The 22,665-nt window shown below is 48.9% G+C and overlaps 1 protein-coding gene across 2 annotated transcripts in view; it reads right to left on the reverse strand.

Annotated features, from left to right (window-relative positions):
* XYLT1 (xylosyltransferase 1) overlaps positions 1-22,665 on the reverse strand; it is a 317,888-nt gene that overhangs the window by 71,363 nt on the left and 223,860 nt on the right. The window lies entirely within an intron of this gene.

Here is a 22,665-nt window from a genome sequence, read left to right on the forward strand (position 1 = left end):
TGTGCCCGCAACGGGAGAGGCCACAACAGTGAGAGGCCCGCATACCGCAAAAAAACCCCAAAAAACAACAACAAAAAACCTGAGGATGATAACAATACTTACACTTTATGGGGCGGCTATGAGGATTAAATGAAATAAGAGGGCATTAACTGTTGCTTGCAACTGAACAATCCTGGCTGATACAGAAACCGGTATCAGAAGTGGGATAATGACTGGTGGGCAGGGGAGAGCAACAGGGATCACTCTAGGTTGAGTAGCTTAGCCCACAGAAGGCTGAAATGCTAGCTATCATTATCGTTGTTATTATTATTACTTCTCTAGGACTGAAGTCTGCGTTCTGCTGGGGGTGGAATACAACAAGGATCTCCATCTCCCAGAACATCAGGGTTAGGTCAGTTCAGATTTCAGCCCTGGGGTGAGACTTAGCTCAGAGGACAGCTGACTGTCCCTGAGCACCTTGGCAGCCTGCCAGGTTCACTAGCCTGTTCGTATTGGAACCAGGTCAAGATGCAACACAGAAGAGAAGCCACACACTCCTCCACGGAAAAAGAAATGCTGTAGCCACCCTTGCAAACCTCAAGCAGACACAGATTCTTGGCTCAAGAGAGATTCTGGAGGATCAGGACATGCTGCACCCAGGGTATTCTTTTTTTTTTTTTGCGGTACGCGGGCCTCTCACTGCTGTGGCCTCTCCCGTTGCGGAGCACAGGCTCCGGATGCGCAGGCTCAGCGGCCATGGCTCACGGACCCAGCCGCTCCGCGGCATGTGGGATCTTCCCGGACCGGGGCACGAACCCGTGTCCCCTGCATTGGCAGGCGGACTCTCAACCACTGCACCACCGGGGAAGACCGGATTCAGCTTTTTCAACTGGTATCACTGAGTTGTATGGACCCATTTCAATGGGGGTAACTTAAGCCCCGCTTTTATTTGACTGTCCGTGAATTCATGCATCCTGCTCATTGGGTAACGCCTATCCATTTACAGGCACTCCTGATGTGTTTACTAGGGGTAATGCCTTAGTCCCACTCCCTTTTGTTCTTATAGTGACAGTGTTTCTTAAGACAAAAAGCTTAAGAAATGTCACCTGGGACTATTCCAAAGACCTGTTCACACATGGCTATGCTGGAAAGGTACTGGTACAAATTCACTGATCATTGATAAATTATCTGCAGTGCGAGGTCCTCGAATATTTGAACGGTTTGGATTATTAAAGAGGACTGTATTGTAAATTGTAAAACAGGATGTAGGTATGCTGCATGAGGGGGGGAGTCATGTCTATTTTGTTCCCGTCACTCTGTCCCCGCTCATCCATTCAGCAGATATTTATGTTAGACCTACTGTGTGTCAGGCACTGTTCTAGATGCTGGAGACACAGCGATGATTGACTGAGACCATGTCTCTGTGAGAACTTAGCCCTGCTCCCGGGGCATCCCCTGTATGTCCTGGATTAGCTTCCCCCCGTGTATCGGGAACGGTACTAGTTATGTTCTATACTTGCAAGAGTCAAGAACATAGTCACCCTGATGATCTGCTGTGTTCTGAGGTTCAGATGAGGAACTCCAGCTGAGAAAGGCTTGGCTGGCACAATGTCTGGCACATAATAGTCGCTTAATATACACAGGGACAAAGGTTGAATGAAATCCCTGAGGCTGTGCGAGGTCCCTGAAATGGAATTGCCAAACGTACATAGAATCCCTTTTACACCAAGGCAGATACCTGGGCAGGTCCAACTGAGATGAGTCCAACTGAGTGATAGCCAGATGTGCCACTGTCCTGCAGGGACATCACTCTGCGTTGGGTGACCGGGTTTGAAGCTTGCCTATCTGCTTCCTTGCTGTGTGATCTTGTAAGTTACTTTACCCCTCCGAGCCTCCATTTCCTTGTCTGAGTTGGGCAAAGACTTCATGAGATCACGTATGTGAAAGGCTCAGCCCAGTGCCTGGCACACAGTAAGTGCTTGATTATCCCAGAGCTCTTGTTGCCTGTTCCCTCTGAGGGAGAGGAAGGATGACTGGCTAGCTGGCTTCCCCAGGCACACCAGTTACAGTCATCAGGGCTTTCCCCAGGGGGATCTGTGGCCCTTGGGGCATGGACAGCGCCCAGGAGCTCAAGAACAGCCCGGAGATGGAAGCAACCTAAGTGTCCATCATCGGATGAATGGATAAAGAAGATGTGGCACATATATACAATGGAATATTACTCAGCCATAAAAAGAAAAGAAATTGAGCTATTTGTAATGAGGTGGATGGACCTAGAGTCTGTCATACAGAGTGAAGTAAGTCAGAAAGAGAAAGACAAATACCGTATGCTAACACATATATATGGAATTTAAGAAAAAAAATGTCATGAAGAACCTAGGGGTAAGACAGGAATAAAGACACAGACCTACTAGAGAATGGACTTGAGGATATGGGGAGGGGGAAGGGTAAGCTGTGACAAAGCGAGAGAGAGGCATGGACATATATACACTACCAAACGTAAGGTAGATAGCTAGTGGGAAGCAGCCGCATAGCACAGGGAGATCAGCTCGGTGCTTTGTGACCGCCTGGAGGGGTGGGATAGGGAGGGTGGGAGGGAGGGAGACGCCGCAAGAGGGAAGAGATATGGGAACATACGTATATATATAACTGATTCATTTTGTTATAAAGCAGAAACTAACACACCATTGTAAAGCAATTATACTCCAATAAAGATGTAAAAAAAATAATAATAATAATTAAAAAAAAAAGAACAAAGCCAAGACCAAACTCTCTGTGGTTGGTTCCCTTGCTGGCTCCCAAACAGCTGAGGTTGGCAGAAAAAGGAAATCCAGATACAGAAGCCGAAATCCCTCTCTTCCTACTTTATCTTTTTACTGTTTCTTCCTTTTCTTACATAGCTGAAACACATATGTTAAAAAGCCAATAATACTCAGACGAATTGAAAACGGGTGTTCAGAAAAACCCTTGTATATGAATATTCATAGCAGCACTAGTCACAGTAGGCAAAAAGAGGAAACTACCCAAACATCTACTGACAGACGACTAGATAAAGTAAATGTGGTCTATCCATGCAATGGAATATTACTCAGCCATAAAATGTGACGATACTGACACACGCTTCAACATGGGTGGGGCTCGTGAACACGATGCTCAGTGAAAGAAGCCAAACAAAAACGACCATATATTGTACGATTCCACTTATGTGCAATGTCCAGAAGAGGTAAATCTATGGAGACAGAAAGCAGATCGGTGATTGCCAGGGGCTGGGAAGCGGGGGAAACGGAGAGTGACTGCTTAGTGGGTACAGGGTTTCCTTTGGGCTGATTAAAGTGTTGGGAACTAGACAGTGATGGTGGATGCACAGCGTTGTGAACGTGCTAAACGCCACTAACGGTAAATTTTACGATATACGTATTTCACCACAATAAAAAAATACCCGTGGAAGCCCCAAATTTCAAACTGAAAAAATGTCATTATAACATAGCTACAATAAGAATCATGCTTGGGGGCTTCCCTGGTGGCGCAGTGGTTGGAAGTCTGCCTGCCGGTGCAGGGGACGCAGGTTCGTGCCCCTGTCCGGGAGGGTCCCGCATGCCGCGGAGCGGCTGGGTCCGTGAGCCATGGCCGCTGAGCCTGCGCGTCCGGAGCCTGTGCTCCGCAATGGGAGAGGCCACAGCAGTGAGAGGCCCGCGTACCGCGAAAAAAAAAAAAAAAAAAAAGAAAAAGAGAAAGAATCATGCTTGGTATTTCGTATTTTGTATGCACTATTCACTTGATCCTTGAACCACTCCAGAAGGTAGGCAGCAGTAGCTGTATTTTACAATGGAGCAAACTGGGCTTCTCAAAGCTTGGATAACGCATCTAAAAATGGTGATGATGGTGATGATAATGATATTGATGATGATAATGATATTGATGATGATGACTACTGAAGATATAAATCATGTGTTCCAGGCACCTGCCATATATTGACTCATTTTGCCTTCTCAACGACCGCTGTGATGGGTGCTGTTATCATCACCCATTTTGCAATGAAGGAGTACAGAGAGGTTAAGTTACTCGTGCCAGGTTAGACAGTCCACATATAACAGTAACAGGGGTTTGTACCTGGCCACCTGACCTCAGAGTCCAAGGGCTTCACCAAAGAGGCCTGGAGGATACATGGTGTGGTCATGGAAACTGGAGGGAAAGTGCTGCTATGTCTGCCTCCCAGCCCCCTCTTGTGGAGACAGGGACAGCTGAGATACCTGCCTTATGACATCAGGGAATTACATGTGATATCGGACCCTCTCCCGGCTGCAAGGGAGCCAGCATGTGGCCGGACAGGTGTGACGTGTCACCATCCTTTGGCCTGCTGGGCCCCCAGATGGGGCTCCTCTCTATCTGTGCCGGCGCCTCCAGTTAAGGGGAGAAGTGGCTGAGCCAACTTTAGGATTTACGAGAACCCACCATGGCTCATCGCTCTTCTGAAATTGACTCTCTGGCTCTTTGGAATGTTTTCCATTTTAATGGCGGAGAGATCTGAAAATGCCTCTGGTGGAAAGAAATAAGTAAAGACAAAAACCTTTCCACTGGTCTTCAATCTAGGAAAAAACGGAGATGCTTTTAATAATCATGGAAGTAAAAACCATGCAATAAAGGATCAGCGAGTCTTCCACCACTTGGGAATAAATGGCAACCGGCACTGCAGCCCCAGTGGTGTTACATGGGATGGCCATGGATCCATTTGCTCCCTGATTTCTTACTTCAGTAAGGACTTACTGAGCTCCTACTATGTGCCAGGCACTGCCCCCGGCACCGGAGACACAACCTAAGTGAAACAGATGTTGTTTCTGCACTTGAAAAACTGTCAACCTAGTGGGTTTACCCTCTTGTCACCCTCTTGTCATCATTTATTGATTGAGCACTTTCTCTGTGCCAGGCAAGCACTTCACATTTCACAGCTTCATCCCCACGGCGAAGGCTGAGGTAGGTGACTGATGGTTCCCATTTGACAGATGAGAAGACCAGGGTATGGTAAAGGATGAGCAACTTGTCCAAGGTTTCATGACCAGTAAATGGGATAGGCTGGCTTCAGACTCTGCTGACTCTGCAAGTGTACACTCGGATCCCTTTGCTACACTTCCCATGGCCTAAGTCCTGGAAAACTTCTGCCAAACAGAGATGAGAAAGAAGGTTTCTGGGTCCGGCTCCAGGTTACAGTGTCCCTACAGGAAACCCAGGGGCCTGGGGACTAAGAAACCGGAGTGGGGCAGAAAGGCCCAACAAAGAGAGAAAAATAACTGTACCGAAACAACAGGGGGGACTGGCCTGATGGAAAATAATTACCTGAGCTATAATGTATATATCCACTAGCAGAAAATATTAGCTATTGTATTTCCCCTCTTCCAGCAGCCTGGTATAGCTCTCTACTTTTTTTCCTTCCTTTTCTTTTCCCACTGCCAAGCAATTGATTAAGAACTAAAGCAATCTCATCATGGTGCTTTCCAATAAAAAACTTTTCACAGGTAACCTGATGCTTTTAGGATAAACTGGGGCTTCTTAACATGGCCCTCAGGGTCCCACAGCATCTGGGTCAGCCTACCTCTTCAGCCTCATTCTATTGGCTTATCCCCTTACCATACCCTGTCCACCTAACACTCTCAACTTGCTGCATGGGCCATGTTCCCTCATGCCTCAGGGCCTTTGCACACACAGCCCTCTCGGCCTGGAATACTCGGCCCCTATTTTTTTTTTTTTCACCCGATTAGTTCTTTCTCTACTTTTCTCAGTTTAAGGACACTTTTCCAGGGAAGCTTTCTCTGATTACCTAGAAGAGAAAAGGTTATATACATGTTGGTTTCTTATACTATATGTATGTGAACTTCTGTCCTAACAATGTCATAAGGATATAATTATTTAATGCTAATCTATGAAGACAGGAATGTTAACTACCCTATTGGTGGCTGTAACTGCAGATCCTAGCAAATGTCTGGCACATTGTATGTTCCCGCTAAGCATGTGCTGACTAGTCAGTCAACAGACTGACTATATGAATGGATCAATCAATCAACAGTGAGGAACTTATATGTATGTGTATACCTGAATCACTTTACTGTACACCTGAAACTAACACAACACTGTAAATCAACTATACTTCAATAAAAATAAATAGTGAGGAACTAAAGCTGATATTTCATTAGAGTGTACTTTGCGGTCATCACCTTGGTTAAAAATTCATCTCTCTCTTGTCAAATCAACATTGCAACCTGTGGCAGACTCATGGGACAAATTACAGACAGGGAGCCCAGACACATCCAGGCAGAAAGATGGTGGGGAACCAGACACACAAAATCAACCAGATTTACAGAAAGCACTACAGGAACACGCGTCCAGTCACTCTGGGAAATCTTTGAGAATTAGCTGGCTTCAGGGCATTAGTCAGCAACCTGCCTGATGAGCCAAGGAAAGACAAACGAGTCTTGTGCTTTGAGGGGAAGCGGGAAGCTGGGGTACGTCCTGAAATCAATGAGTCTCAGGATTCAATGTCATTAACCTTTTTGATTCAGATTGAGGTAGGTAGCGCAGGGAGATTTAAGTGCAAAGGGGCACCAGCTATTTCTGACAGGCTTATGCAGAGAAAGCTGAGTGGTAAGAACATCCAATTTGCTCTGGTTGACACATACTATGAAGGGCTGGATAGGCCTACAGTCCTGTAGGCCCCTCTGTGAACACATGACCAGGGCCAGGCAACACTGACGGGTGAGCTGGATTTCATGTGCTTCTTTCTAGCTCAAGTTCAGTATGGGTAAGCCATGCAGGTTGGGGAAAAATAAAGTAAAAGAAGACTGTTGTTTTATGTCAAGTTCAGCCACCCACGGCTGGGTGGGGGTCCAGGCCAGGCTCCAGAGGACGTTGACCAGAAGACCCTGGGAATCTCCGCCACCCTTTCTCTATCCAGGGTCCTGAAAGTTGAAGCAAGGAGTCCATCAACCTTGGCACCTTGGGTGACAGACTCATCTGAGATAACGCAGGAAAGGCCTGCCTGGGAAGATGGGTGGGTGGATAGGGAACTAAATCTGTAAAGGCCGAGACAGGTGTGTTCTGGGCAAGGCCATTATCTGAATGTGGGAGATCTGGCAGAATGGTCTAGTGCAGGGGTCTGTGAACTATGGCCCAACACATGTTTTCATATATGAAGTTTTCCTGGAACACTGCCATGCCCATTTGTTTACATCCTGTCTATGGCTACCTTATTGCTGTAGTGGTAGAACTGTGTCATTGTGACAGAGACCATACAGCTTGCAAAACCTAACCTAAAAATAATAAATATTTTATTTACTATCCGGCCCTTAATAAAAACGTTTGCTGACCCCTGCCATTATGCTGTTCCTCTTCTTTTGGTCATTCATACATTTTTCTCACAACTTTTTGGCATATCCACCTTATCAAAGCGCCTTCCTGGCCCACCCTCCCTTCTCTTTCCAATGCTGTAATTTTCCTCAGACATATTTCCACTCTGCACATTACCCATTCTCTTATCTATTGTCTCTTTCTCTCATCGGCACCGGGTGGGGTGGTGGGCACACCATGAATATGCTTTATTTATTGTTGTATCCCAGCCCCCAGAAAAGTGCCTGGCATACATAGTAGACACTCAATAAATACTTGTTGAATACTCGAAGAACCACTCACCCCTTGTATTTTGCTTTATTAATATTTTCTTATTTAGATCAACTATTTTTTAAAAAGAAAACTTCAACTTCAGAAAGCTGGGGCATGCTAGTTTTTCCTTACACGTGTTAATATAGATAAATATTGCCATTTTCAAAAACTCAACTGCGTACTCCTTTACATCATCTGGCTTACTGCGGCTAAGACTTGGGAAGCCCCGGCTTGTGGTTAAGGACAAGTGGGTTGAAGCCTGAGCTCCACCTCTCAGTAGATGAGTGACCTTGGGTGAGTCCTCACGTCCCTTGTCTCTCAAATGGGGGTGATGAGGTCCTGCCTCACCGGTAGCTGAGGGATGAAGTGAGACCACAGGCACTGGCACAGCACCCTGCGCACGCTTGGGGCTGGATGAACAGAGGCGGGGACACTGGGGGAGCGGGCATCTCCTGGCAGATCAATTCACGACAAGCCGCACCTCGGCTCTGCAGCCGTCGCTCTCAGTGAAGCCCATCTCGGACACTGCCCTCTGCTGCACCGCATCCCCGCAGAGCAGTTTGGATTAATGGGACCATTTAGCTGTAGGTGTTCAGAGAATGCATTGTTTAAAGTAACTTGTTAGAAACTTCCCCAGGGCGGCAAAGTTTTAAACAAAGATTGACTCTGTAATAAAAAACTGCTTGGCCTTAAACCACATTCCAGCACCTCAAAGAGCACATTTATGCGCAGAAAGGAGTGGCAACGTTTGTGCCCCTGGCTGGGTTTGCCAAGTAATGTTGACTGATGAACACAATCAAATTGCACCCAGGACACTCCTTCTCTTGGGGGAGGAAAGGACACAGGAGACAGCCGGCGGCTCTCGGGGACACAGTTCCATCCCTCCTCCATGAGGGAACAAAACACTGATGTGGGATTCCACTCGGGCCCTACCCTGGGAAGGCTGGCCAGCACCACCAAACGGCCTCCTCTTTCCCACTCTCCACTTTCCGACTAAGCAGTGTTATGGGCACTGGGCCAGGGCCGGAATCCGGGTTAGGTGTCCAATCTGGCCTCAGTGGGGCTGTTTCTCTTCAGATGGACAAGAGTGTGAGGGAGGAGGCTTGCGACTCTGCTCTCTGCCTTGGCATCTGCTCTGTGACTGTTTCCCAGGCTGGGACCCACCCAGATGTCAGAGCTGACATCTGACACGTTCAGAAACTGCCTGGGAGCCTTATAGTGGCCACCAGGCTGGTCAGGGACAGACCGTTTGAGCCTGGTGATGGGGTGGGGGAAGTGAGGGTGAAGAGGAGGTCTAAGGTAGAACTTTGGAGGAAGGTTCCAACTTGAACCTTCAGGGAGATTGCAGCTGCGATGACTCAAGAGTGTTGCTTCAGCCCATTGCAGTCGAGCAGGCTGATCAACACCAAGGCTCTTTTCAAACAGCCTTGCAGCAGGGAGGGGCAATGGGGGCCGGGCTGCTCAACTACAGACTGACCACAAAAGAAGGCCAGACCAGGGCTTCCCTGGTGGCGCAGTGGTTCAGAATCTGCCTGCCAATGCAGGGGACATGGGTTCAAGCCCTGGTCTGGGAAGATCCCACATGCCACGGAGCAACTGGGCCCGTGAGCCACAACTACTGAGCCTGCGCGTCTGAAGCCTGTGCTCTGCAACAAGAGAGGCCACGATAATGAGAGGCCTGCGCACCACGATGAAGAGTGGCCCCCGCTTGCCACAACTAGAGAAAGCCCTCGCACAGAAACGAAGACCCAACACAGCCATAAATAAATAAATAAATACATTAAAAAAAAAACAAAAATAAAAAACAAGCTTTTAACAAAAAAAAAAAAAAAAAAAAAAAAAGGCCAGACCATGATTTTGGTGCAGAATGAATAACTGTCCAGGATTTCTAGCTATCATAAGAAGAACAATAAGAGACCCATTTTCTCGGAACTTGTAATAAATGCCCAGCTCTGCACTGGGCCCTGTATTTTACTATCTCTCATTTTTATAATGACCCTAGGAGGAAAGTGTGGTGGGGAGGGGGCTCCGGGCTTGCTTCGCATATCAGGCCCTCCTCTGCCCATCTCCTTAGGTTTACCCGAAGGGAGAGGAACTGACGGTATGATTACTCAGGGCCGGAGAGATTGCTTGGGCATGGTTACTAGTGGGCTGGGTTACTGTTTGGTGAAAGCCCCTACCTGGATTTCACTACTTTTTCTCATGTTTCTTGCCTCAAACCTAGGCTGCATCTGAACGCTTGGGGCCTGAATCAGTCATGCTTTCTTCTTCTGCCTCCTCCGTTCATGGAACCAGGTGGTCTCCCTGGCGGACCCGGACATCTCTGTCTCCTCAGTGCCGTCACCATGGCTGAGCATCCTGGGCCCAACGTTTAGACGGTGCGAGAGATGAACACGAGGACGCACGTGGGTGCCAGGCCTGAGCCTTTGTGCCCACGCCTGGTTGCATATCAGACAGCTTGCAGAGCTGGACCTCAGGCAGACCTTGGATTCCCACCTGGCCGTTGGTAACACTATCATCTCCCTCTTACAGGTGAGAAAATCGAGACTCAGGAAGGTTGGATTCACCTGTCTTGAGATCACGCAGGTGGAAGGGGCTGGAGAGAGGATTCAAATCCAGGTCAGGATGACACTGCGTGCCCACTCACGTGCCCTCGTGGAGCGAGTGATGGCGCAGAACACGCCAGCATCGTTTCGATTCTGCAATGGAACAACTGTGCACGTTTGGAGGGATGGCAGCCATTCGTTCTTAATTACGCTGCTTGAGGCTAAGGTTTAAACGAGTGAGAATTCCTTCAGCTCTGCAGTTTGGCAGTTTGGGGAGGGGTCTGGACGGTCTGAGATCAAAAGGGACAGGATTATCAAGGAATTTGAAAGCTAGGCGTTCCCAGCTAATGCAGAACAGCTGGTTCCTCTGTCCACGCTTACAGCAAACACAACTGGTAAAGCCCGATCTTCCATCAGCCAGAGGGAGACAGCCCACAAGTGTGGAAATGGGACCACACGAGCCATGGTGGTCACGTGGTGCGGTTTGCGCTGTTGTGACTGGCTTTTTCCCCTGGGGTCCACCGCCGGCCAGCCTCACAGTGGGGCAGCTGCGCAAAGCCGAAAGAGGTTGCATTTGCGAGTCACCTGCACCCGCCTTCAAACCCAGGCTGGGCCACTGCCAAGCTGTGTGACCTTAGGCAAGTCACTCAAACCCACTGAGCCTCAGTGCCCTTCTCCGTGCCAGCCCCCTGGGGATGCTGTGGGGACCAAAACAGAAAATGACGGCGGAATGCTGGTGGCTCTGGATTCAGGTTCTGATGTGCACTGCTCCTCTCTTGGTTATTGGACATCTTTGCCACCCGGATTCTCTTCCAGATGAAGAGAACGAGGGTTTAGATGGGGAAGGAATGAGCAGGAGAGCTTTGGTCCACAACAGCTCAGTGGGTGCAATACGACCTACTGGTGAAGAACTCAGGTTATTTTTCCTTTTTCCCCCGGAAGCATGAGTGAATCTTGGTTCTGACCCCCACCAGTTGTGAGGCACAGGGCAAATTCCTTAACTTCTCTCGGCCTCGGTTTCTTCATCTGTAAAATGGGATGCAGACGTAGCCTCTACCTTCTGGGGTTTCTGTGACTTTAGGTAACACATGGAAATCTTCTGGCTCAGGATGCCACATACGGTGAATACAGCCATCCTTCAGTATAGGCAGGGGACTGGTTCCAGGACCCACTGCGCACCTACCAAAATCCGAGGATGCTCAGTCTCTTACAGTCGGCCCTCCATAACTGCGGGTTCCACAACCAAACCACCTGGCTGTGGACCTGTGGATACAGGGGCCGACTAGACTCATGAAATGCTAGCGAATATTATCAACCACTGCAGCCTGGCAGATCGTGAAGGGCTTCCCCGGGCAACTATTCTGAGAGGCCACTAGTGACCATTCTCCGTGCTGGGCAATGATTCAAAGTGGCAGCAAGTGGGAGGAAGGAAATGAATGATGATGATGATGAAACGCACAGAGTTTCCATCTATCCACCCAACAACTGGACCTTAACCCTGTCCATTGGGCCCATGTGCATCTAAATCTCTGCTATCATCAATAAAAAGGGGTAGAAACTCCCCTCCTTTATCCCACTTGACCTTTTAAGACATGCCGTTCCTCTACAATGCCCTTGAGGATAATCTCCATCTGCAGTTACATGTGAGGGGGAGGCAGGGGAAGAATAACAGGCTCTGCAGTGCTGATCGCCCACATTGTGGGCCACCTGGGCTCACACTCAAATTCCCAGGGTGCACTTGGATGTGCTTAGAGCATCCCAGAGTGCACAGCATCCCTGCTCTTTGCCACTGGTGGACAAGCCACATCATTGAAACTTTCCCGAGACGCAAACATGCTCAATGCACTGGACAGGAAGATGCCTAGGGCTGGAAATGTCCCATCAATGGACACGTAGAGAGCTTCTGCCAAGAGGAAGAACTATGAGATCTGAGGAGGGAGGAGTTAGGAAGAAAATACCTTACAAAATTCATGGCATGGTCAGTCTGGGATGTGGTGAGACCATCAAACTGGCAGAGCATAGAGATCACATTTGTTTCTGAGCTGGTAGCATCCACTCTCTCGTTTGCTAACAGCAGTGCAGTTCTCTCTAGTGGAAGTATTCCTGCCCCACGACAAGGTCCACAAGGGCAGGAGTTTTTAAAATCATCTTCTTTACTACTCCATCTCGAGCATCAAGGACTGTGCCGCTTAGTATGTTATTTGTTTACATTTAAATTAAAATCAAATCACACTGAAGATTTGGTTCCTTGGTCCCACAAAGCACATTTCAAGCTCTCAGTAGCCACATGTGGCTGGTGGCTACTGCACTTGGACATCAGCACAGTAAGTTCTACTGGACAGCGCAGGTCTAGAGCACTGCCTGGCAACCAGTAGGGTCTCAATAAGCGTGCGATGGATGAAGGAAGGAAGGAATGTCTGAAGTGCTCTGCCCTGCTGGCCAAAGCCAGGACACATGACTCAAGATAAAACCATCCACCTCCTTTCCCCAGGACTGAACTTTTCTCAGTAATGAAAGAAGAGAAAACAAAAATAGGAAACATACAATATGGCTGGGAAGTATTTAAGCCAAATGGCGGTATCCCTTGGGTAAAAAACGTCATGTCATTCTTGCCTTGTGTCCTGCCACCTTCTGTACCGATTATGTGAACTCCCTACATCCTCCCAGGAATGTCCTTCCTTACCTATTTTAGCCAACACAGTGTTCTACCTTGACTTTCTGAGGAGTCTCGGTGCTTTTCATCTGTGTCCCATGAGAACTCCAGCCTCCCTCTGTCCAGGGGATGCTCTGGGTCGGTCCTCACCTCCAGAAAGGCTGAAGAGCTGTCCAACCGAAAGTACAGCCCAGGAGACCCAGAAGAGCCAGCAAGGGGAAAGCAAACTGAGTTTCTGCAAAGGCAGGAGTGCGACCCGTCAGGCTGGAAAATAACAGGGCTGAGGAAATGATTATTTTGCTACTCGATGCAAACAGAACTGTTAACGGCATAATTACTGGCATGTTTTTCCAGTTCCCTCGCGACCAACAGCCTGAGTGGACACACCCTTTCCGACTCACACATTATCTGGGCGGAGCTTTCCTTGGACGGTGTCCACGTGGGTTTTGGGGTCTCAGGAAAGAGGATGCGCATCTCTGATCACCCAAAGAATAAAAGTGGCTGGATGCTGAGAAAGCAGCCAACAAGAGAGCTGGTCGCATCCAGAGATCTGGTGTCGGGCTCCCAAATATGACCTCCCACGAAGTAGTGAGGTTAACATATTTTCCACCCTAGCACTCACCTTGCTATTTATTACTGTAATTAAGGGATGAATGTCTATGTCTCCCCCAGACCAATGATCTGCAACTCTCTCTGTGTATTCCAATCACCTGGGGAGCTTTAAAAAAGAGATAGATTCTTGCTTCCCATAAGGAATTTATATTCAACTGGTCTGGGTTGGAGTCCTAATATTTTAAAGAACCTGATACTTGAAAGATGTTTTAGAGGAAATTTCTGGGAATCACACAGAACTCTGATTTTCCCTCATTGAGAACCATGTCACGGGATGCCATGCTCCCTGTGGCAGGGACCCTGTCTGTCCTGCTGTCTGCTGTCCCCCAGGGTCCGGAGGTTGGTAGGTGCTCGGGAAATGATTATTGAATGAAGGAACTGGAGAACGTCAGCTCCATTCCCACACAGAGCTGAGAGGATGGGTTCCTTGAAAGAGCTGCCTTCAGAGGGGGCTCCCAGCAATGTCCACTCCAGATGCTGCTGGAGACCCAGGACAACACCGTCCCCTCCCGCAGAGCAGCTGCGGGCAGGCCCAGCAAGGGGCGGAGGGAGGCTGTACCGGGTTTAAGGGTGTTTCCCCTCCCCAAATTCATATCCACTTGGAACTTCAGAAGGTGACCTTATTTGGAAATAGGATTTTTGTAGATGTAATTAGTTAAGATGACTAGGGTGGGCCCTAACTCCAATGACTGGTGTCCTTATAAAAAGGTCATGAGAAGAGAGACATACAGGAAAGAAGGCCAAATGAAGATGGGGGTAGAGATTGAAGTGACGCATCTACCAGGCAAGGAACACCAAGGGCTGACGGTGACCACCAGCAACTAGGAAGAGGCAAGAAATGTTTCCCCTTACAGCCAGTAGAGGAAACGCGGGCCTGCAGAAACCTTGATTTCAGACTTTGAGCCTCCAGAACTGTGAGAGAATAAATTTCTGTTGTTTTAAGATACCCAGTTAGTGGTCATTTCGTACAGCAGCCTGAGGAACCCACGACACAGGCTAAGGGCACGGAGAGCAGAGGCAGGTGGGCAGAAGGAGGAGTCAGAGGGCTCCTGTGTTTCTCCAAACTCACCTTGCTCCACCCCCCGCCTCCATCACTCTGCTCCACCTACTTCTCTTCTCTTTAGTTCCTGGACGCGCTGGGCTCTTCCCTGCCTCAGGGCCCTTGCATGTGCTGTTCCCCTTCACCTGGTACCTCCACTCCCTCTTTTGCACAGTGGGCCCCATTTCAGGAGTTGGCTTAAACAGCACTCTTTAAAAGCATCTCATCTTCCCTGACCATGCTCCTTAAAGTAGGACCCCCTTCTTATTCCCCATCACGGCACCCCAACATGACTTTACTGAAGTCATCACCATTTCTCCCATAGATTGTAAACCACCTCAGTGAATGAGTGAGTCCGTTCCTCTGCTGCACCTCCCAGTCCCTAGCACAGTGTCTGGCACTCAGCCTGGCTCAACACCCAGTCGGTAAGTGAACTGCACACTTGCTTGAGTAAATAAATGATTATATCCTGCAAGCTGCTCCCAGAGACGGTAGTGGCCGCTGCTTTTCCGAACGGCCCTGGAGAAGCTCTAGCCTGTTTTCAGAGTCTGGCTCAGACTATGTCCTCTTGGGGAACTCTGAAGGCCCAGGTGTGAAGCAATGAGGGTCTGAATTGGGCCGAGATAGAAGAATCATAGGTGGAAACACACATGAGAAAGATATCAGGGTTAGAATGAGAATATGCAGGCCCCCATGGAGTGGTGAGATGGAAGGCACACAGGTTTCCAGCTGCTGGTGAACCGGTGGTCTTATTCAGAAGGATGGGGAATGAGAAGGGGGACTGATGTGGGCTGGGAAGAAGTTCTAGAATAATCATTTGAGGGCTATGATCCTGTGGGGAGACAACTGCCTGTAGCTAACCTCATGGGTCTACTGAGAGTTGTACCAGCTACTCAAAGCTTCCAAGGGTTCCAGGGCCCTTGTTTTGGGAGTTTATGTTCCTTAAAAAGAATAAGAAATAAACCAGTCACAAAAAGACGAATACTGTCTGATTCCATTTCCATGAGGTACCTAAAGCAGTCAAATCCACAGAAACAGAAAAGAGAATGCTGGTTGCCAGGGCCTGGGGGAGGGGCGATGGGGGTTTTGCTTAATGGGTGTGGAGTTTCAGTTTTGCAAGATGAAGAGTTCTGGAGCTTGGTTGCATAACCATGTAAATGTACTTAACCATTGAACTGTACACTTGAAAATGGTAAATTTTATGTTACGCATGTTTTATCACAATTAAAACCAAAAGAACAAAGAGGGGTCTCGAGCCACTTTCTTTCTCAGTCCTTAGCTGTCCCCTCCTGCCTCACACTCAGTCCTCTTCTGAAACTCTGGCCTCAGGCCCCCGGGCGTCCTGGGTCCTCTGCACCAGCCCTGCTCTACGGGTCTCCTGAGAATGGGGCTGTGCCGTGCAGATGGGGGGGCCTGAGCGCCACACAGGAGGCGGCCTGGCTCTGTGCCTCAAAGGCTGAGCTGCTGCTTGGATTCAGGAAGCTCACGATGGCTTACAGGACTCAGGCCTCTGCCGGAGGTGCAGGGAGGAGGGGGCTCCCTGAATGTGGTTCTAGGTCAGCAGCTGCAGCCCCCATCCTTCCTCACTGGTCTCCCCTTTCCCGCTCCGTCCCCTCCCCACTCTTGTCTCACAGTAGCCAAAGTGATCCCTCCACATTGTAAATAAGGTTACTTCACGCTGAAACCACACAGCTCATGGGCTAAGGATTCAACCACCGGACAGGTGATCAAAAGTCCCTGCAGGAACTGGCTGGACCATCCTCCCTGGTAGTAAGGCAACCCCTGGCTCGCTGTGTTTCAGCCGCGTCAGCCTTCTTTTAGCTCCTCAGGCATGCCAGCATCCCCCCTCCCACCAGGCCTTTGCCCATGCCATCCCCTTTCCTGGACACTACCCCAGGATCATCCTGCACACTTCCGCTAGCTAAGCCCAACCCATCTCGCACACCTCAGTTCACGTGCTGCGTCCTCAGGGAGGCCACCCCAGGCTCCCTGGTCCAGGTGAGCTTTGCTTGCTAAGTGCTCTTATATCGCTCCTTCCTTTCAGAATACTTGCCTCACTTTGTGACCACGTGTTCACTCGTGTGATCATTCTGGTTAATGTCTGTCTTCTCCCATCAATAACAATGGCTGCCACACAGACAGTACTTACCAAGTACTTACTAAGCACATTACACACGTTAACTCGTTTCATCCTCTGACAACCGTATGGGGGTGGTACTGTTATTGTACCCATTTTACAGATGACGTAACTGAGGCCCAGAGATATTAAGCGATTTTTCTCAAGTTCAATTTCACACAGCTAGTAAACAGAAGAGCTGGGATTCAAGCTCAGTTGGTCTGGCTTAAGTCTGCACCCTTGACCACTAGGATGAGGGCAGGGACTGACCATGTTCTTCTTTCCCGTTGAACACCTGGTACCCAGCACAGTGTCTGGCACATAGTAGGTGCTCAATAATTATCTGTTGCATGACTGAGTGAAGTCAGAGGAGCCCTGTCTCCTGATCTCATCTGCGAGACCATTTTCAGCTGGCCTCACAGGCAGGCCTGAGCTCTTTCCTCCCCAGGACACCCCCAGGCTGCCTTCAGAAGGGGCTTGGATGGTGAAAGAAGAAGGAAGGGAAAAAGGGAAGCTTAGAGCTCTGACCCTAAGCCTCCATCTTTCCATCTTCAACCTCAAATCTGCCTCAGTCAACCGGAATCACTGGGAGCTTTTCTGCTAGAACTAGGCAGAGGTGGGCCAGGCTGAATGGGAAAGGTCACCAGGCTTCTGTGGACGGCGGTGCATCAGATCAGCACCCCTACCCCGACCCCAGCATCATCAGGGATCAGTCAACGAAAGTCCCTAAGTACCAGTGCTGTGCAGAGTCCCACGTGATGGACCTGCATCTTCTTCAACCTGATGAGGTCTTCACCTCAGGACATACGGCACAATCCAGGCTGGCCAAAAGACACGGCTTTCGGGGAGCTCTTAAGAATCCCGGCTCTACCGCCTGATGAGTGGGCAAACAAATCGTGGTATAGCCACACGATGGAATAGTATTCAGCCATAAAAAGGATGAAACACTGGCATATACTACAAGGTGGGTAAACCATGAAAATATTATCCTAAGTGAAAGAAGCCAGGCACAAACATCACACGCTGTACGATTTCATTGATATGAAATATACAGAGTAGGCAAACCCAGAGAGGCAGATTGGAGATTGACAGGGGCTCATGGGGGGAGGTGAATGGGGCGGGATGGAGCTTCCTCTTGGGGTGATGAAATTGTTTTGGAACTAGATGGAGGTTCTAGGGTGCACAGCATGGTGCATGTACTAAAAGCCACTGGATTGAGCACTTTAAAATGCTTAATTTAATGTTAAGTGAATTTTGCCTCAATTTAAAAAAAAGATCACTGGCTGGAACCTTGTGGTCAAGTTCCTTAACATCTTTGTGCCTCAGTTTCTTCATCTGAAAAATGGGATCCCCAAAGTATGTATGTACTTCATGGAACTGCTGTCAGGACCATGGATAGCACTTAGAATCACGCCGGGGATGTACTACTAAGTGCTGTAAGTGCATTTGCTGTGGTTGCATTTGCTGTTAACAACAGGATTTCCGTGACCCACTCGAGAATCACTGAACTGACTAGAGGAATGAAAAGCAGGGGATCGACTGTGCACAGATGCCTGAGTCCTCTGCCCAGATCCCAGGGCGACCAGGCTCTGTGCCGAATATTATCAAGGGCTTAACTTTCCTGCAAGGTTCACTAGAAGTTCTGTTTGAATACTAACCTCTTTAAACGTTTTTACACACTGGAAGTCATGTTTTAAGGGATGAGGATTAAGACACACACGTGTTAAAGGTCCCAGCAGAGGGCCTGGCACACAGTAGGTACACAGGAAACAGCTGCTGGATCTGGGCTCTAGTCTTGCTTGATCAGTGCCATGGAGACCCTGGTCTTGGGGACGCTGCAAAGAAGCCAGGACACCTGCTTCCTGTCTGTACGAGCTGGCCTTTCCTGCTGAGGAGCTGCAGAAAACCTCCTAGGTTCCTGCTCTGGGTCCCTGGTGGTATGTCAAGAGAGAGGTCTGGGTCTAGGTCAAGTGTAGCTTAAATATCCACATGGTAGGTCCCGCTAGGTTAGACCTTGTTGCTGTGGATCCCCAAGAGGCAGAATTAGTAGATCCTGGGTTTAGCTTGAAAAACTGAAATACTGTTTTCCCCTACCACATGCTCGCACACACCTACACACACGCATGCATGCACCCACGCACGCACACATACACCACAGACAGAATATGAGCCCCAGAGGGGCCGTGGACACACTCGGCCTTTACATCTGATTTGCTCTGGGACACAGAGCCCAGTGACAGACTGTGTGGGGTCTGTTGCTACTGGCCCAAACCACGCAGACCAACGGCGCAATGCTTTAGGGTTTCATCCCTTCCTGTGGCCCATCTAACCGAAGAATGCTAGCGCAGTGTCCAGCCTTACTCAGTACATAGAACATATTAAATAAAACCATCATGTCCTTTGAGGATTCCAGACCTAGTAGGGTCTCAGTGCTTGAAAGCATCCATTTTCATTCACACGCTGGATACGTAAACATCTCCAACCAGAGCCTACGTGGGCCAGGCGGTCACATCAACGGCGAAGGAGGAAGACCTGGATTCTTTAAACACACTTCGCTTGCATATTCCAAACATGAGAACAGTCTTCCCATTCATAGATGAGTTGGTTCTATCCTGCTTCTCTTGAAACATTTTAGCCTTCAAGTCTAACTCTGATTTTCCCACTTTTGAAAGAGATGTGGGTTCAAGAAATATTTTCCTGGTCTTCTCACGAGTGAAGGGAAAAAGGAAAGCAACTCAGTTGACGGTGAAGTCCAGACCATGGGGTCCACGCTACTCCACCACTAATAATAACAGCCTGCATTTAACGAGCACTTTCTGTGTCAGGCACTGTGTTCAGCCCTTGACATGCAACACGTCCTCTAATCCTCCTAACTGTCCTATGAAGTAGGTACTGATACTGTGTCCCCTTTCAGGTGCTGACGCTGAGATGCAGAAGGCTGAAGCTGATTGTACCAATTCACACGGCCGGTCGGTGGTGGAAGATTCTGCAGCCAGGCTGTCTGTGTCCAGGGTCTCATCGAGGCTACTGGCCAGTGAAGACCAATGAGTCTGGCCAGCAGTCAGAACTAGGCAGCAGATCGGGCAGGCGATGTCAAGTCACAAACAGCTCAGAACAGCCACGACAGGTGGCCTCTGCCCTTGGATATCCATCCCCCCAGGTTTTCAGAGCCTCGTAGAAGCTACTGACTTGGGCACTCACGCCCCTTCGAGAAGGCTCCTAAGTTTGCTCATCCTTCCTGGAAGGGGAGAAGTCATGGTTTTGGAAGCTACAGATGGAGCGGCAGATGGGAAGTGAAAGCTTATCAGAGTTGCCCAGGATAAAACCATTCATCTGCAAAATTCATATGTTTCTGTGTGGGGCGATTTTACAAAAACAACAGCAAGAGGAAGCAGCAGTGCCTGATGCGTGAAGTGCCTCTGGCCACGAGGCTGGCAACGTGAGTGGCCAGAAGAGCTTGGGGTGGGGTGCATGGGAATGAGGGCCGTGGGGGGCAGAGGAGACACAGACTGACAGAGATGTCGAGACAACTGAAGCATTAAAGCTAAAAAAATGACGACTCCCTTCTCTGAACCCCCAAATGGGTGGGGCGCACGGTCTGAGAAAGGATTTCTGGATCTTTCTTGGAGGTTATGAGGTGCAGCCTTGGAGACAGCATGGGAATTAACAGTTGACATTTACTGAGCTTTCTAAGTGCCCAAACTCTGCTCGGTTCTATTGTTATAACCTGATTTCACAAAGATTGAATTTACTTGCCAAGGGTCACCCGCTCGTAAGGTGGCAGAACTCAGAGTCAAACCTTAAGCCATCAGATGGAAGCCTGAGCACTCATCCTCCTGCCTACGAAAGGCTAGAAATCCTGACATCCTGGCCGAGGTGACCTGGCTAAGTGGCCGCTGTTACAGCTTCAACTTGCAAATCAACAGAGGGCCTCTGGGGGGCAGCACTGAGACCTGATGAGATTCTTTCGGGAAGGGCCATGGGCTGGCCCACCTGCCCTTGAGATCTCTGGCCAAGTGTCACCACCTGACCGAGGCTGAGATGAACTCTGAGGCCTCCACAGGAGGTCCGGAGGTGGGAGAGTGAGACCCTAGACCCCTGATGGGAGTGCCTGCCACGCTAGCAGCTGCACTCAGCATGCTGGGATATTTCTGAATGCGGTCCTTATTTGGAAGGTGGAGGGAGAATGTTCTAACTCATCCATGCCTTGTGCTTCTCTACACTCACCTCTCCTCACCGTTTTGTTTATTATACTCCAGCCATGTTTAAATTTCTCAACAGCAACTAGTTCATCTCTGACCCGAGTCCAGGCTGTTCAGACGGTTCTCAGTTGGAGGCGATTTTGCTCCTCTGGGAACAACATCTGGAGATGTCTGTGCTTGTCACAAGTGATTGGGGGCGGGGCCCACTGCTGGCATCTAGTGGGTAGAGGCCAGGGGTACTGCCAAACGCCAGCAGTGAGCAGGGCAGCCCCCAGGACACAGAATGATCCAGCCTGATGTCACTCGTGTCTAGGTTGGGAAATCCTCGTCTAGAAGGATCTTCCTGTTTTCCATTTGTCTGCCGATCCCTTCTTATCCTTCAGGTCTCAGCTCAGAACTGCTGCCATTCTGACCCCCTGGTTATGCCCCTCCTCCACTCACACCATCTTCCTTTCTTTACAGTCTGTTCACACCTACTATGATGTGCCACTTGCATGATTATCTAATTCTATCCTCCCAGCTAGGATCCATGCTCCACTGAATGCCCAAGGAGTGCTTGTAGTACTCAACATAGTAGTTGCTTAATAAATGTTTGTGGAATGAATGTTTGAATGAATGAATAAGTAAGTAAAAGTCTGCCAGAGATACTTCATAATCACCCCCTTGGATTCCTGCCACCCTATGAATAAAAGAAAACTGGTATCTTTCTAATCCCCATCATTTTCCTCAGGTTCAAAGAGTGCCAGGAGTATCCTACGTAAACTAACCAAGGATTGTGCTTTCCCCTGATTTCCTCCAAGGTCCAGATTCTCCCAGCAGATGATGGGATGCCACCAAGCCCAGGACTGAAAGGGGCACAGGAAAGGAGACAGAAGCCATTGCTAGTTTTAAAGAGAGGTCTTCCCTCCATACCTGTATCTTATATGCATCTTGATTCAAAACCCAAACTCCTGGGAATATGTGATCTCCACATTTGACGGCATTAAGAATGACTGTTAATATTTTGGGTGTGATAATCAAATTGATGTTAAATTCCAAGAGAGACTTTACCTTTTAGATATGTTTACTGAAGTATTTGCAGATACAATTATATGACGTCTTGGAAATGCTTCACCAAGGGTTGGTGGAAGAGGGTGAAAGTCTGTACTTGTATAGATACAAGGTGAATGGATTACAGTTGAAACTGGGTGCCGTGGGGGTCACTATACTAGTCTCATATTCTTGTGCATGTTTGAAAGTTGCCCGGATAAAGGAATATTAAACAACAAGGACAAAAACTTTTATCTAGCTCTTCTGGGAATGCTATACCCAGTGCCAGGAGAGGAAGGAAGGCCCTCTCGCCTTCACCCTGTTCACCTCTCCTTTTCAGCCTTGTCAAAAATCAAGATGGGGGCTTCCCTGGTGGCACAGTGGTTAAGAGTCCACCTGCCAATGCAGGGGACACGGGTTCGTGCCCCGGTCCAGGAAGATCCCACATGCTGTGGAGCGGTTAGGCCCGTGAGCCATGGCCGCTGAGCCTGTGCGTCCGGACCCTGTGCTCCGCAACAGGAGAGGCCACAACAGTGAGAGGCCCGCGTACCGCAAAAAAAAAAAAAAAAAAAAAATCAAGATGGAAGACACAAGTCAAGCAAAGAGCTGCCTTCTTGATCGGAAATATAGTTCATTTTCTTGCCTTTTTACCCCTCTACAGATCTCCAGGGGTTTTCTTTGCTTACGTCTCTTTTAAAGAGTAGACCAACGTTCGTGCAAAGGGACAGGCCTTCCTGGTGGCATCTGAGTTTCTCTCTGCCTAGGGGCTGCTGGCTGTTCTGCCAGCTGCCCACAATTGTGGCCAAGCAGCCTGCCGGTTCAGTGGGAGGGCTTCAAGAGAA

This window comes from Tursiops truncatus, chromosome 15 (assembly GCF_011762595.2).
Source record: "Tursiops truncatus isolate mTurTru1 chromosome 15, mTurTru1.mat.Y, whole genome shotgun sequence".
In the NCBI taxonomy this organism is placed as follows: Eukaryota; Metazoa; Chordata; class Mammalia; order Artiodactyla; family Delphinidae; genus Tursiops; species Tursiops truncatus.